General features: G+C 33.8%; 1 long non-coding RNA gene across 1 annotated transcript in view; it reads right to left on the reverse strand.

Moving 5' to 3' along the window:
- Window positions 1-1,718: 1,718 nt before the first annotated feature.
- The window catches only part of LOC125752266 (uncharacterized), an 83,534-nt gene continuing 69,968 nt past the window's right edge, over window positions 1,719-15,284 (reverse strand). The window contains exon 3 of the long non-coding RNA XR_007401337.1: window positions 1,719-1,902. This is a non-coding gene — a long non-coding RNA (uncharacterized LOC125752266). The remainder of the gene's footprint in view (window positions 1,903-15,284) is intronic.

Consider the following 15,284-nt stretch of genomic DNA (forward strand, 5'->3'; position numbering starts at 1 on the left):
TTATTTATATTCCCCAAATGAATGAGACCATATAATGTTTGTCCTTCTCCGATTGACTTATTTCACTCAGCATAATACCCTCCAGTTCCATCCACGAAATGACAATATTTCTTAAAGTAGCAATATACAAAGCTATTTAACTTCTCTCAATATTTAGGAAATATCAGAAAAGATAAAATGTAAATTAGAAGCCTATTCTTCAAATTCCTAGGAGAAGATGTTATTTAAAGAAAAGGAATAAGTGGCAACTTCAGCTTCTGATTTTGAAAGAGAACAACTTTTTAAAATATCAGGATTTTTAGTTTTTGTTTAATGATGTTAATTTTAAAGAAATAACCTTAGAGACATCTCAGGAAAGAGAGATGTCACAATCATCAGAAAATAATCTGAACATCATTTCTTTTTAGTATTGCTATGTATTTTATTCAATTTATTCCTTTTCTTGTGTTTTCTAACAATGTATTATCTCCATATTTTGTCAAATTGAGGTTGTTATTATGAAGAGGTAAGAAAAAAAGCATGAAAGCTCTTTTTGAGGACAGAGTCAAAGTACTAAAGGGAAAATCAACCAGAGAAAGAAACCATCTGTTCTGTCCCTTACAAAAATGTAAAAATGGGTTTTCTTTTGCAAAGAAAACATTAAAAAACCAGTTCTTAGGAAATCTAAGGTCCAACTTCAATAATTACAATAATATTTTATTTACATCTTAGGATTGTTATTTCAGTGTAGTAATTGACTTAAATATACTAAGTTCATATCCCTTCATTACGACTGGCATGTATAAAAGATAATTGAGGGAAGTTCTGAATGATTTGAATAGGAATTATCTTCATAGCTCAACAAAAGCAAAATGAGCAACAAGAACAATCAATGTCTAAAGCTCGTATCACATAAGCCTTATGGGTTTTTAAAATATATAATTATTTGGCCAGTGGCCATTCACAGAAAAAAATTTCAAATTGTATCAAAATGCTTTTTGATTTAAGTTCGGGGGAGTATCTCACTGTACATACTATCTTGGTTATGCCCCTGTGTTACAGCATCAAGTTTTCTGAAAATTGCTTAATTATATGTTGTTTCAAACTACTTGAAAAGTGAAAATTCTAACCATTTAATTTCCTGATCCAGTAGATGCCAAAACACTCATTACTTTCTTTAACTAAATGAATCAAATATATTATGCTTTTGCAAACCAATCATTCTCAACTCTAATTCTGTAATGTTCACAGATAGTCATCTGAAATTCTCAAAGAATTGATTTCACTGTAATGTATTTAAAATAAAACATATACCACTTCTACAGGAAATAGGAGTCTGTAATTATTTGAATGTTATTCAGGAGGCAAAGGGGGTTGCTAATAAATGGTTGCAAAAAGATTGTATATTTACTTTATTTAATCTTTCTGACAGTCCTGTGAAATAAACAATAATAATATCCTGTGCATTTTCTTAGATGAGGTACTTAAGATACAGAGAAGTTAAATAATTTACTCAATATTCCACAGTCCTGTTTAGAAATTTTAGCATTTTGATTTGCACATCTGTGCCACTGGTGAGGAATAATGGGTATAGGTAACTGCACGTAGTGAAGAAATGAAAATAATTCCAGACTGAGTGACATAAAAACACTTCATTGCTTCAAGAATAATTCTGCTATCCATGTATTTTCTACTTCATGTCAAATATATTGACTGAAAAACTAAACAAGTAGCTGATCATCACAGGCTGATAGGTACTCACATTCTCCTTTCATTCAGAGGAGATCTCAAGTTCTCTGGTCCAGGAAGCAGGGTAATGATGAAGGATACAGGAGTCAGTAGGACACCAATCCAGGACCTGAGGCTTACCAGTTGTGTCAAACTGGCTTGCTTTTAAGTTTTCCTAGTGATAATTCCCTCTTCCTAAAGTGAAAATAATAATCAGATGCAGAGTGTAGATGTGAGAATTGCAAGAAATAGATGAATCACATTTCCAGTTAAGAATAAATTTAATTCTGCATCTCTAAACAGAGTTGCAAAAATTTAAGATCACATGGAAGAGATCTCTATATAGTTTCATCTAGTTTTTATCACATATATCAATTACGGCTACCATTTGAAAAAAATAAAAAAATAAAAACACATTGGGCAAACTAATGAAGGTGTTTTCCAATGTGATATCCATAGTTTATGGCTGTGTACTGTAAGCTTGTAAAAATTTAAAGAAATCACTATTAATTGGTGAGATATTAGAAAAATAATAGAAATCTGATTTTTTTGATTTTTCTTTTGATTTAAAGAGTAGCCCAGGTTCTTGACTATTCATCATACTGTTGACAATAGTCTTTCAAGTTAAAATTGTAGTGAATGTCATTTGTTAGGAAAATGGAATATGGCTCTGCTATAGTAGGGCCATGGGAAAACCAGTTCCTGATTATCATAAACTTATGATGTACATGGTCAACCACAACTTTAATCAATTATGTCCCAGTTTCTGTAATAAAAATATATTATATATTTGTACATTCATTATGTGAACTCTATATTTAAAATTTCTCAGAAAAAGTGATTATTTCATTTCCACCTTAAATTATTAAAATTTGAAATAGTTATAGTCAAATGTCATCTTAAAAATAAACTACATCAAATATTACATTCTCAAAGAGGCAAAACTATGGAGACAATAAAAAGATGGTTATTGGGGCTAAGGGAAAAGGATGAATAGATAAAGTGCTTTAAGGTACTAAAGAAGTAAAAAAAAGTAAAAAAAAAAGATTTTTAAGGCAGTAAAACTACTTTGTATGATACTATGATGAGTTACATGTCATCATACATTTGTCCAAACCACAGAATATACAACACCAAGAATTACCTTTAATGTAAACAATGGACTTTGGGTGGTTATGATGTGTCAATATAGGTTCATCAATTGTGACAAACATCCACTCTAATAGAAAGCTGTGCATGTATAGGGGCAAGGGGGATATGGGAACCCTGTATATTTTCTGCTTAATTCTGCTGTGAATCTAAAACTGCTCTAAAAAAATAAAGCCTATTTCAAAAAAAAATTAAGATAATCAGAAATGTTATTGTATTTTTTAATGTGGGAACCTAGCTCTTTGTATTAGGTGTATTTATATTAAATAATTTGTATTTATATTTAATGTGCCTGAAATTTTAATTAAAATATAAATGGCCAAGGGTGCCTGGGTGGCATAGTCAGTTGAATGACTGACTATTCTTGATTTTAGCTCAGGTCAGAATCTCAGGTTTCTGGGGTCAAGCACCATGTTGGGCTCTGTCCTTAGCATGGAGTCTGCTTGACATTCTCTCTCTCTCTCCTCTGCCCCTCCTGCTTATTCTCTCTTTCTCTCTAAAATAAATAAATGAGTCTTTTAAAAAGTATATAAATGGCTAATGAACATCTAAATAAACTCATTCATTAGTCATCTGGGAAATGAAAGGTAATTTACAATGAGATATGTCTAAATATTAAGATGAAAAATAAATGGGTAATAAACTTTGGCATGAATGACCCCTAGCCCAAAGGTGTAAATTATTGTGACCATAACATTATTTTAATATCCAAAATAATGAGAACCCCAATGTTCATCAAAGGTATATATCTTCACATAATAGAAACTATATAGCAATGAGAGTAAACTAACTTCAACTATGCAAGAGTATGAATACCCATACATAACTTAAGCAAAAGAGGCCAGATTCCAAAAAGAAATCAGACTGTATCATTCCATACTTATTATAAGCAAAAACAAACAAAAAACCTAACATACAAAGTTAAAAGTCAAGCTAGAAGTTTTCGTTGGTGGGAATAGTGAATGGAAGGACCATGAACTGAAGCTTGGGTTTCAGGTAATGCTGTTTTGATTTCTGTGATGCTACATGACGGTGCACAATTTCTTGAGGTAAATATTTATGGCATATCTATTTTCCCACATTAGCTGAATATGACAAAGAAGTAGGAGCACAGGAGGAAACCCGAAGTCCATTTCAAAGGGAAAATAATGGTATATTGTAATAATTATTCTTGTATTTCTATAGGTTACAGTATTAAACATGAAATAACAGTTGTTACATGAACACTTTCCAAAGTTCCCAATTTGATAAAAAATTATAAGAAACTAGTGATGGTCATAATGGAGACTTTCTTTTGCTGAGATACCAAAAGATCTAAATACAAAATACTAGTCTCAATATTATTTTTCTCCACCAAATATTTTCACACGTAAAAAATGTATTTATAATAAAGTGTTTTAAGAATTTTTAAGGGGAGCTAAAAAGAAAAAAGATGGCCTTCAAGAAAATTTGACTTCTTAACTGAAGGACTATATAACAATGAGTATTATAAACTAAGTAGTTTTCTTTACACTAAGTTGTCAGTTTTAACTTGTCTTGTACTTTTGGAGCTGTGTCAATTTTCTATGGTCATTACTTAATTATCCAACAGGTTGTTAATTTCATATGTAATATATATACCCCTCAAACTATTAGTAGGTGTCTTAAACTGGTTCCCCAGAAACAGATGCTGAAGAGAAGATTTATGAAAATATTATTTATTAGGAAAAGTTCCCAGAAAAAATCAGTAGGATAGTGAGGAAGTGGGACCAAGGAGAAATGTAGCTAGACAAGCCTAAGATATCAAGCCAAGTCCCACAGTGTCTAACTGTGGCTCAATCTGGCAGGAAGCTCTGGAGACACTATAGGAAGCACCTCATAGTAGCCTGGATCAAAGGCAGAGAGCTGGAGTATTTAAATACCCAGGTCTAAAACCTTTGGCTAAGAGCTGGCTTCAAAGGGCATATCTTTTTTAAACATTTCTGGCTCCCCATGTGCACAGGCAAAGCAATGGCAGCCTGAGGCAGTTCTCTAACAAAGATTCACAGATGCTGGCTTGGGAGTGAAATCCCAACATGAGCAGGTGTGCACTGTAAAGGGATTTGAGGGGATTCGGACAGAGCACCAACGGCATCTGCTACAGTGGGTTTGCTTTCTTTTAAAATCAAAGACGAAACAGAATGACTGTTCACTTAGTTAAATGTCCCTTCATAAAACTTTTTTTTTTTTAAATCATGAGGATGAATTCATATACTCATTCATTAAGTGTTTTAGGCATGTCCTGAGACATATGGAAAAAATATAGAAAAAGAAATAAAAAGCATTAATAAAGCATTGCTCTCTTTCCTTCAGATTAAAATGTAGCAGGTGAGAAAAGAATAAATTGCAGAAATACAGGAAAAGTACACTACAAGGTGCCGTGGAAGGAAGAGAGAGCATGGTTGGCTTCATAGAGGAAGCAACTTATGATGGTGTTGATCCAGTGTTGGGAATTTCCATGTGAATACAGGATAAAGATAATCCATTGAGAGCCCTGGCAAGACAGTAGTAGAAGTGATTGTATGTATACTTCAAACTGGCAGAGGATAGCTGATAGACTAACAGACAAGGCTAACATATTAGAAATTTCTGGAATAGAAAAAGAGAAATTTCTCTAAGACATTTTAAAAGACTACCATAAGAACAGAAGCATGGGATAGCAGTTAGAATATCAAAGCAATGACTATAGGAATTTAAGAATTGAGAGGTTGTTCTCATGTCTCCAGGCTGCTATAATAGAATACCATAGACTAAGTAGTTTATAAACACCAGCAATTAGTTTCTTGTGATTCTGGAGACTGAGAAGTCTAAAGTCAAGGCACTGGAAGACTTGGTACCTGGTGAGAGCCTATTTCTTGGCTCATATATAGCTGTCCTTACGTGGCAAAAGAGCACATGAGGTTTCCTTTATAAGGGATCCACCCTCATGACTTAATCAACTCCCAAAGATCACGTCTCCAAATACCATTACATTGCAGATTAGGTTTAAATATATAAGGGGAGGAGGGGGGTGGCCACAAATATTTAGTCTGTAGCAAAGTTGGAAAAGTTCAAAAAATAGTGAAACTATCTGATTATATGTTGTAAATTGAATTTGGATGTGAAAGTAATCCAAATGAAATCAAGGAACTGCCGTAAAACTTCTGAGTAATTTGAGTCAAAGATTTGAATGAGTTGTGTGTGTCCTCAATGATGTGAAGAATACCTAGAAGTTAGTAAAGAAAGAAAAAGAAGGCTAAAGAATGGTACAACTATCAAAAGATAAATTTAAAAAATACCCTGATAAAACTGAAAATGGAGGGGCACCTAAGTGGTACAGTAGGTTAAGCATCAGACTCTTGGTTTGGGCTGGAGTCATGATCTCAGGGTCATGAGACTGAGCCCCCATAACAGGCTACTTGGATTATCTCTCCCTCTGTTCCTTTCCCTCATGCTCTCTCTCTAAAATAAATAAATAAATCTTTAAAAAAAAACAGAAAATGGAAAAACGCATGCCAAAACTTATGAGATACAGCAAAAACACTTCACAGCAATAAATACCTACATCAAAAAACAAAAACAGGAGTATCTGGGTGGCTCAGCCAGTTAAGTGTCAGACTCTTGATTTTAGCTAAAGTCATGATCTGAGAATTGTGAGATTGAGCCCCACAGTAGGTTCTGTGCTGGATGTGGAGTCTGCTTAAGGTCCTCTCTCTCATGAGATGAACATTGAGTGTTAGACTATATGTTGGCAAATTGAATTTAAATATTTTTTTAAAATAAAAATGTATAATAATAATAAAAAAGATCTCTTTCCCTCTCCCTCTACCCCTCCCCCCAAGTACACACATGCACACATGTGCTCTCTCTCTCACTTTCTAACAAACAAAACAAACAAAACACAAATTTTTAACAACCTAATTTTACAATTCATGGAAGTAGAAAGAGAACAAGGCCCAAAGTTAGCAAAGGAAGAAAATAACAACCAAGAGTGGAAATAAATGACATAGAGACTAAAAAGACAATAGAAAAGATCAAAGAAACCAGGAGCAGGGAACATACAAAGAAGAAAAGACAATCTCTTTAATAAATGTCACTGGGAAAACTGGACAGCTACATGCAAAAGAATGAAACTGGACCACTAACTTACACCATACAAAAAAATAACTCAAAATGGATCGAAGACTTGAATATAACACCTGAAATTATAAAATTAAAAAAAAAAAAACATAGGTTGTAAGCTCATCTTGGTGAACTTTTTGGATTTGATACCAAAAGCAAAGGCTACAAAAGCAAAAATAAAGCAAGGGAGACTACAAACAAAATCTTCTGAACAGCCAAGGAAACCATTAACAAAATGAAAAGTCAACCTGCCAAATGGTAGACAATATTTGTAAATTATGTACTTGGTATGGTGTTAATATCCAAAATATATAAAGAACTTATACAACTTAATAGAAAAAAACAATGTAATTTAGAAATGGGCAGAAGATTTAAATACACATTTTCCCAAAGAAGACATATAGATGGCCAACAGGTACATTAAAAGATGCCCAATCAGTCTCACTAATCATCAGGGAAATGCAAATCAAACCACAATGAGATATCATCTATACCTGTTAAATGACGATTATAAAAAAGTAACTAGTTTTGATTAGTATGTTGAAAAAAGGGAACACTTATGCAGTGGTGATGGGAATGTAAGTTGATCCAGTAATTATGGAAGTCCCTAAAATAATTAAAAATAGAACTATCATATGATCCAGCCATTCTGCTTCTGGGTATTTATCCACAGAAAATGAAAACACTAACTTGAAAAGATATATGCACCACTATGTTCACTGCAGCATTATTTACAATAGTGAAGATATGGAAACAACCTAAGTGTCTATTAATGGATGAATGAATATAGAAAATGTGCTATGAGGGATCCCTGGGTAGCTCAGTGGTTCAGCGCCTGCCTTTGGCCCAGGGTGTGATCCTGGAGTCTCGGAATCGAGTCCCATGTCAGGCTCCCAGCATGGAGCCTGCTTCTCCCTTTGCCTGTGTCTCTGCCCCTCTCTCTCTATGTCTATCATGAATAAATAAATAAAATCTTAAAAAAAAAGAGAAAATGTGCTATGCACATATACACACACACATATTCATACACAAATAATGGAATGTTCAGGCACAAAAAGAAGGGAATCCAGCCATTTATGTTAACATGGATAGACTTTGAAGGCATTATGTTAAGTGAAAAAATTAAGACAGAGAAAAACAAATATAATATGATCTCACGGATAGTTGGAAACTAAAATCAATAAAACCATAAAAAGATAACCCAAACTCCTAAGTATAAAAAGCAGACTGGTGATTGCCTAAGGCAGAAGATAAGGAGATAGGCTAAATGGGTGAAGGAAGTCAAAAGGTCCAAATTTTCTGTTATAAAATAAGTCATGAGGAAGTAATGTACAGCATAGTGATTATAATCAATAATACCCAATTGCATACTTAAGAACTGCCAAGAGAGTTAATCTTAAAAGTTCTCATCACAAGAAAAAAATATTAACTATGTATGGTAACGGATGTCAACTAGACTTAATGTGCTGATCATTTTGCAGTATACACATATACAGAATCATTATGTTGTACATCTGAATTTGATATAATGCTATGTGCCAATTATAACTCACTATTTTTTTTAAAGAATGGTAAAACCAGATACCATATCTTTCAGAAATAAGGAGCTTTGCACTAGGGAAGAAGAAAGAGCAGTAACTTTAAAGAAGCTGTGATGATCCAACTCATGTTATGTCTCAGACCTCTGATCAGCCTCCACATGAGCAATTAATAGAAGGAGGAGTATAGCTGGGAAGTTCCATGCTTCAGTTAGGGTATAAAGGTGTAGTGAATGGAAGTGCATGGGAGCTTGTTGAAAAAGCAAGAGGACTCTTGGGGCCCATGAAAAAATTATGGAGGGAGTAGGGCTAGATAAGAATGAGTCTGGGGGAGAATATGTAGAGTAAGAACAAGAATCAGAGAGGGGCTGGGTAACAAAAGACTTACATTTGGGATAAAGCCCAGATAAATGCTATGATTGGAACTTACTACCTTGGGATTTTAAATGAAATCTTTATGTACCAGCAGAGTGTGTAGGTGAGGGGGCTGGTGGCCAGGCAGTAAGAGGCAGATTGGGGTGGAGAAGTGAAAAGGGGGCATTGAAAAGCAAGTCAGTCATATATCATAGCATTACCCCTACCCCTCAGATCATAGCAAAGGAATCAAGATTAAAAGGGCACTAACTGAAGTGATAATGGTGGATACACCAATTAGCAGTTTAGTATACTAAAATAGTAAAGTATATTTCAGTTATTTATTTTATGTTTCAGAGTTTACATATCTGATCTCATCTAAAACAGTATTTTATGTTTTGTCGTATGTGAGGTTACCAATTGTTGTGCTGGATGAGAGTGGGACAAATTAGATTTCCAATTCTAAAATGGAAAGGAACCTTATGAGAGGGGGAGAGGGTACAGGCCACACTGGACTTTGTGACAGTGTGGAGTAAGAGCGGCTTTGATGTAAGATAGGATTTTGGTGAAAAGTGGTTAATATTTCTCCTCAGGCTGGATTTTTTTTACGCTGTTTGGCAAAGTCTTCTCTTTCTTTTTCATCAGTCTGATGTGCCCCTGACATTAAGGTAGACATTTAAGGCATGTTTTAAGATTTAAAAAAAAAATAAGTGAATAAAATTAAACAAAAACCAACAACACAAAGTTTGTTAGTGGAATCAGTCAAAATGCCAAACAGATCTTATTACGTGCAGCCTGAAATTTATCCTAATAGTCTTTTTCCTAGTAGCAATTGTAAATGACAGCTTCACTTATTTACAAAAAAATGATTTTCATAAAGTAAATCTTTTCTCAAAATTGACTATTTATTCCTCATGCATCCATTCACTAATACAAAAAATAGTTCCTGAGTCTTTGACATGCACCAAGATCAGATTAGGCAATAGATCTACAAAGGTAAACTAGGAACACACAGTTCCTACATTCCCATTCCATACAGTTCAACTAGATTAACTCCAGAGACACAGGCACCAACTTAGGAAAAATCACACCAGTAGACAAACAGGTGAAAAATTTCTCAAAGATGATTAAAATATTTTAAAAATCCAACAATCTTTCATTTTCAAAATAGTATTTTCAACTAGATATATATAGTATTATATAAGTACAAATTTTTAAAATTCTTAATACATACTTAAAATTTAATAGTTGCCATATACTGCTCCTAGTCAAATCTCTAATAACTTTAATGTTAAACCCAAACCGAAGATATTTTCTCTTCATTTCAAGGCTAACATAAATTTTCTCTTTATCTCTAGACGGTGCTCATACTTTACTATGTAACCATGTTTTATTTCCTTATTTTTTATTTCTATGGCTTCCTCACAGTCATGAATCAATAAATGACTGCATAAAAATTCCATATTTCCTGACAGATGTGATTTTTATACTGGATAGAAGAAAGATAAACAGCATATACCAGGGGTGTAATTGCCAAAGTCAATTTAAAGGGGATGGGAGCTTTGGTCTCTGCTCTATCTGTTATTATCACATTCAAAATATGGTAGCTAACAAAATGTATACTGATGTCAAACAAGGAAATCACTCCCCAGACATTCCATCCCTTTTTATTTGCAATCGCTATCATTGTATCCTATATGAAATGGGTTCTGCTCATATAAGTGGATTTTTATAATTTTTAAATATGAGTTCTGGCTTTATGACAATTGCCATAAAATGGCTAATGTGAAACATACCAAAAAATATTTTTAGTAATGACATATTTGCAGATTTTTTAAACTAATATTGAAAGTCTCAAAAGGTACAGTATTAATAAAGTCAAGTTAATGGTCTATGTGTTCATGTCATACTAATCCATTATGAACTGAGAAGAACACAGACAACACAAAATAAACCTTGCTTGAACTCGTGAGCCTGTGTGTAGTAAAAGTAATTTGTAGCTTCACTTTGTTATTGTACTTCATTTCATATTTTTAGTTCTTCAAAAGACAGTTGATTAAGTAAAGTACTTATCGACCTTGTGTATAGTAAATTAAGTGTTTTAGTATTTCATTTGAAAAATAGCATACCTCCACATACTTAGACTATTTCCCAAAGGTTACTCTGACATTATTCTCCATTTGCAGTGCTACCCGTACTTGTGATATAAACTCCTCATTTACCAGAAGACTGAATTTTCTGACTGAGAAGTTTTTATTGATAAGTAACTGTTAGGAACATTCATTTCTCTTAAGCCTGCTGTCAACTATAATCTACAAAAGCAAATTATACTTAAATTATAATGTTCAACAAAGTGAATTAAACCAAAAAAAAAAAAAAAGGCAGCCATCAATGAACTAAGCACAATGTGTTTTCTATTTTCTTGCTGACCAGTTAAAAAAAATTTCTATTATTTAACTAATTCATGGCTTAAGCTATCTCTGATTTAAAAAGTAATTGTCAATCAAGTGTCTAAGTGGTTACAGTAATTGGAAAAAATGGGCTCTCTTTATTCCATTAAAAATACCTTCCTGAGGCATAGAGCACTCATGGTGCAACATTTCCAACTTTGGGTTAGCAAGGAACCATTAATTGGATTTTTCACTCCTGAGATGTTTATATTGGTACACGTCTTATATAGACTTATACTCACATGGTGATTGGATATGCATATTGTCATATTTGTGAAATTATTATTACATAGGAGACTAAATGGATTCAGAGTCCTCATTTCAAACTCAACATGTTGTCAAATCTCCAATAGTATGCATGTATTTTAACCTCCAAGCTGGATTTTCACATTAAATGACAGACTTTATCACTATAAAATATGACCACGATGAGCTCAACTGTCACTGACTAATGCCAATTATGTGTATATTCACTTTCTAGACTCATCTACATATAATTAAATTTTAGATATGGAATTTTCTTCAATATTCCCATATTTTTATATAAGCTCCAAGAAGCAATATATTCAAAACTGAATTGGTTGTTTTAGATACACTTTATTTTTTTAAAAAGATTTATTTATTTATTCCTGATAGACATAGAGAGAGGCAGAGACACAGGAGGAGGGAGAAGCAGGCTCCATGCTGGGAGCCCGACGTGGGACTCGATTCCGGGATCCAGGATCGCGCCCTGGACCAAAGGCAGGCGCCAAACTGCAGAGCCACCCAGGGATCCCTAGATACACTTTAATCATATCAATTATTTTAAGTGTTTTAACTGGATGCCTACTAAAAACTAATAGAACTAGAAAAAGAATGAGATTTCTTTAATGTAGAAACAGCATTTTAATTAAGATCACCCTTCCTTTTTAATGGGTGGGATTCTATCAATATATGACACTCCTTTTGTTCAAAGTACTCCCTATTCTGTAAAGACCAAAGCAATTGTTAAGTCAAAGTTATGTATTTACCCACAGTTATGAAGATTTTCTGCAAAGAACACTGGCAGCCAGCTACATACTTTGCTCTATGAAAGTAGGTTTAGCTTCTGTTTCATGATCAAGGTCATGTGCTGTGAGTGAATACAACATGCCTATCAATTTTCATCACTAGTGAAGTGCACTTGCTCCCCAACTTTAGACTACATCAAAATATAGTTCATAAACATAAAAAAAATCATCATGGGCAATAAAAAGAGATATAAGAGTTGAGATATAATCTTTGAGATATAAGAGTTTGGCAAATATACTCCATTTTATTTTATATTAAAAAAAATTTAAAAAAAAAATAAAAAAATAAAAAAATCTTATGAGATACCTTCATATCATTACACCAATAAATAAGATAATCAACTTTCTAAAAGTCAGAGTAATTTTGAGATATACTTCACAATGGAATATAGAATCCCTTCTACATGACTGATTTTTCAATTGAGAAAATCTTCCTACTTTTACATATTTGTTGTAAAGTAATATATTAGAAACTATTTTGTAGTTTTCAAAATGTTATCTTGATGTATTTGGGTGCCAAGTGATGAGGAGGAAGAAAGGAAAGATGAGTTAGGCTGAAAGAGATTATATTTTCTTCTTTATCATTCAACTTGACCAAAATGCACAAGAGTCATCTGGGATATTTCTAGTGTTTGGAACAATATGATTTGCATGTCTTAAGAGGGAAACAGAAATGTAAATGATACAGTTGGGTTAATCATCATCATTGGAAATCTTTCCTAGGTTCTAATGAGGTGGCAACAAATTGCTTATGATATATTTGCCATCTGATCATATATTCATCAACAGTAAATTGAGAGGAATATAATATCTACGCTTGAACATAAAACTTTAACTGGTTGCTGGTAAAATGAGAAGCTGAGCTTTCGATGTTCAGGTAGGAAGCTAGCAGAACATATTTAGGATATAAAAAGCAGGTCTGCAGTTAACAGAGTAAAGAATTTGGCAGAAAGCTGGTTCTAAGGATCACAGAGGCAGCAGTCCTTAAGTGGCCAGGATCAAGATCGTAAGAGTTGAAGACACGAGGTCATAACAAGCGATACGGAAGTCAAAGAGCCTCAGTAGTGAGCAAATCCTTGATCCCAGCTAAGAGGTTTTATAAATTTCCTTTTTAGGGCAAGAAGACATGTCCTAAGTTTCTTAGAACTCACCAGGCCAAGTATATGTAACAAGATCAACAGACAATGACTGAATTGTCAGACTAAAGAATCATGCTCGTTTTCTTATACAACCAACCTAGGTATATTTACATAAAACAAGAAATAATATGCTGGCACACTTATGGATATTTCCATGTCCCCCTTAAATACAAATAATCAAGTAAATAGACAATATAAACTCTTATTTGTTCTAGATTTTTGTTTCGTTTGCTTTCTTTTCTGGACTATTATCTCTTTGGTTCACAGGCTATTCTTTCTAGTCAGTTTTTTAAATCTTATTTTAGAGATTTTACTTATTTATTTATTCGAAAGAGAGAGTGTGTGGGTGTGCAAGGGGAAGAGCAGAGGAAGAGAGACAAGCAGACTCCATGCTGAGCAGGGAGACAGACCGGGCTCAGTCCCACAATCGTAAGATCATGACTGGAGCGGAAAACAAGAGTCAGATGCTCAACCAACTGAGCCACCCAGGTTCCCCTCTTCTTAGTTTTTTTTTTTTTTTTTTTTCTAGAAATTGTAGGCTTTTTTATTCAGTTAAGAGGTTTCCTAGATAGTTTCAAACAAATTATTGTTTCATTCTTGTTAGTGTATCTTCCTAAAGTTAGCATTTAAGGATAGTCAGGATCAACTGAGCCCTACAGCGATTAGTTTTCCCAATACATGTACAGAGTATCTGAATGTCTATTTAGCTCTACTTTCAGTCTGTTCTTTTTGCTTAACTAGCAAAAGTAGGGTACATTACACTCAGCTTATTTTTGAAGTTAAGTAGTTTTCAGAACTCAAGAGCAATGCCCCATTTGGAATAACCTAAAAATTCAGTAATGCTTCTCAAACCCAACTATGGCAACCTGCTTTATTCATCACATATCTAACATCATATAGACTCTACAAGCCTGAGGAAAGCGTTGTCAGTATTCCTCAAAGTCTGAATCACAAACAACCTGCATTTGCATCACTTGTAGGTCTTATTAAAAATGCACCTTTTGGAGGGCTCAGTATTTTGAATAAAAATATGTCAGGCCTGTCCAGAGACTGCATGTTTAGTACAATTCTGCAAGTGATTTTAATACAGATTGATAAGAATTATGAGGTGATGTTCTCAACCAATTCCAGATAAATAGGAATCCCTTTCAAGAGGGATTCTTCTCTCTACTCCTCTCACAGTGTTTAGGGTCTTAAAAATAAAAGTTAGAAGATCTAGAGCAGAGCAGCCCAGGTGGCTCAACAGTTTAGCGCCAACTGCAGCCCAGGGTGTGATCCTGGAGACCCTGGATCAAGTCCCACGTAGGGCTCCCTGCATGGAGCCTGCTTCTCCCTCTGCCTGTATCTCTCTCTCTCTCTCTCTCTCTCTCTGTGTGTGTGTGTGTGTGTGCGTCTCTCATGAATAAATAAATAAAATCTTAAAAAAAAAAAAGAATATCTAGAACACCTTGGTTCAAGATAGTCTCAACTCAATGTTAAACAACAACAAATATTACAACTTTTCTAGGCTTTCTTAATTTGAACTGTACCATCATAAGAGAGTATTTACACAGATTTAAGACAGCGCTTAAGCACATATACGGAAACTATGATCAGGTTAACAAAAAGCACTTACTGAGAAATCAGTGTATGCATTTACAATGGCAACAGTATATCATTGATTTAGGTAATAAAATCTGGAAAATGTAGAAAGTCCATGATTCTACAAGTCACTATTACTAAGTATGTAAGTAAGAAAATCACTTTATAATTGTAACTTTTCAAAGCAGATCAGTCATT

The sequence above is a fragment of the Canis lupus genome, chromosome 12 (genome assembly GCF_003254725.2).
Source record: "Canis lupus dingo isolate Sandy chromosome 12, ASM325472v2, whole genome shotgun sequence".
In the NCBI taxonomy this organism is placed as follows: Eukaryota; Metazoa; Chordata; class Mammalia; order Carnivora; family Canidae; genus Canis; species Canis lupus.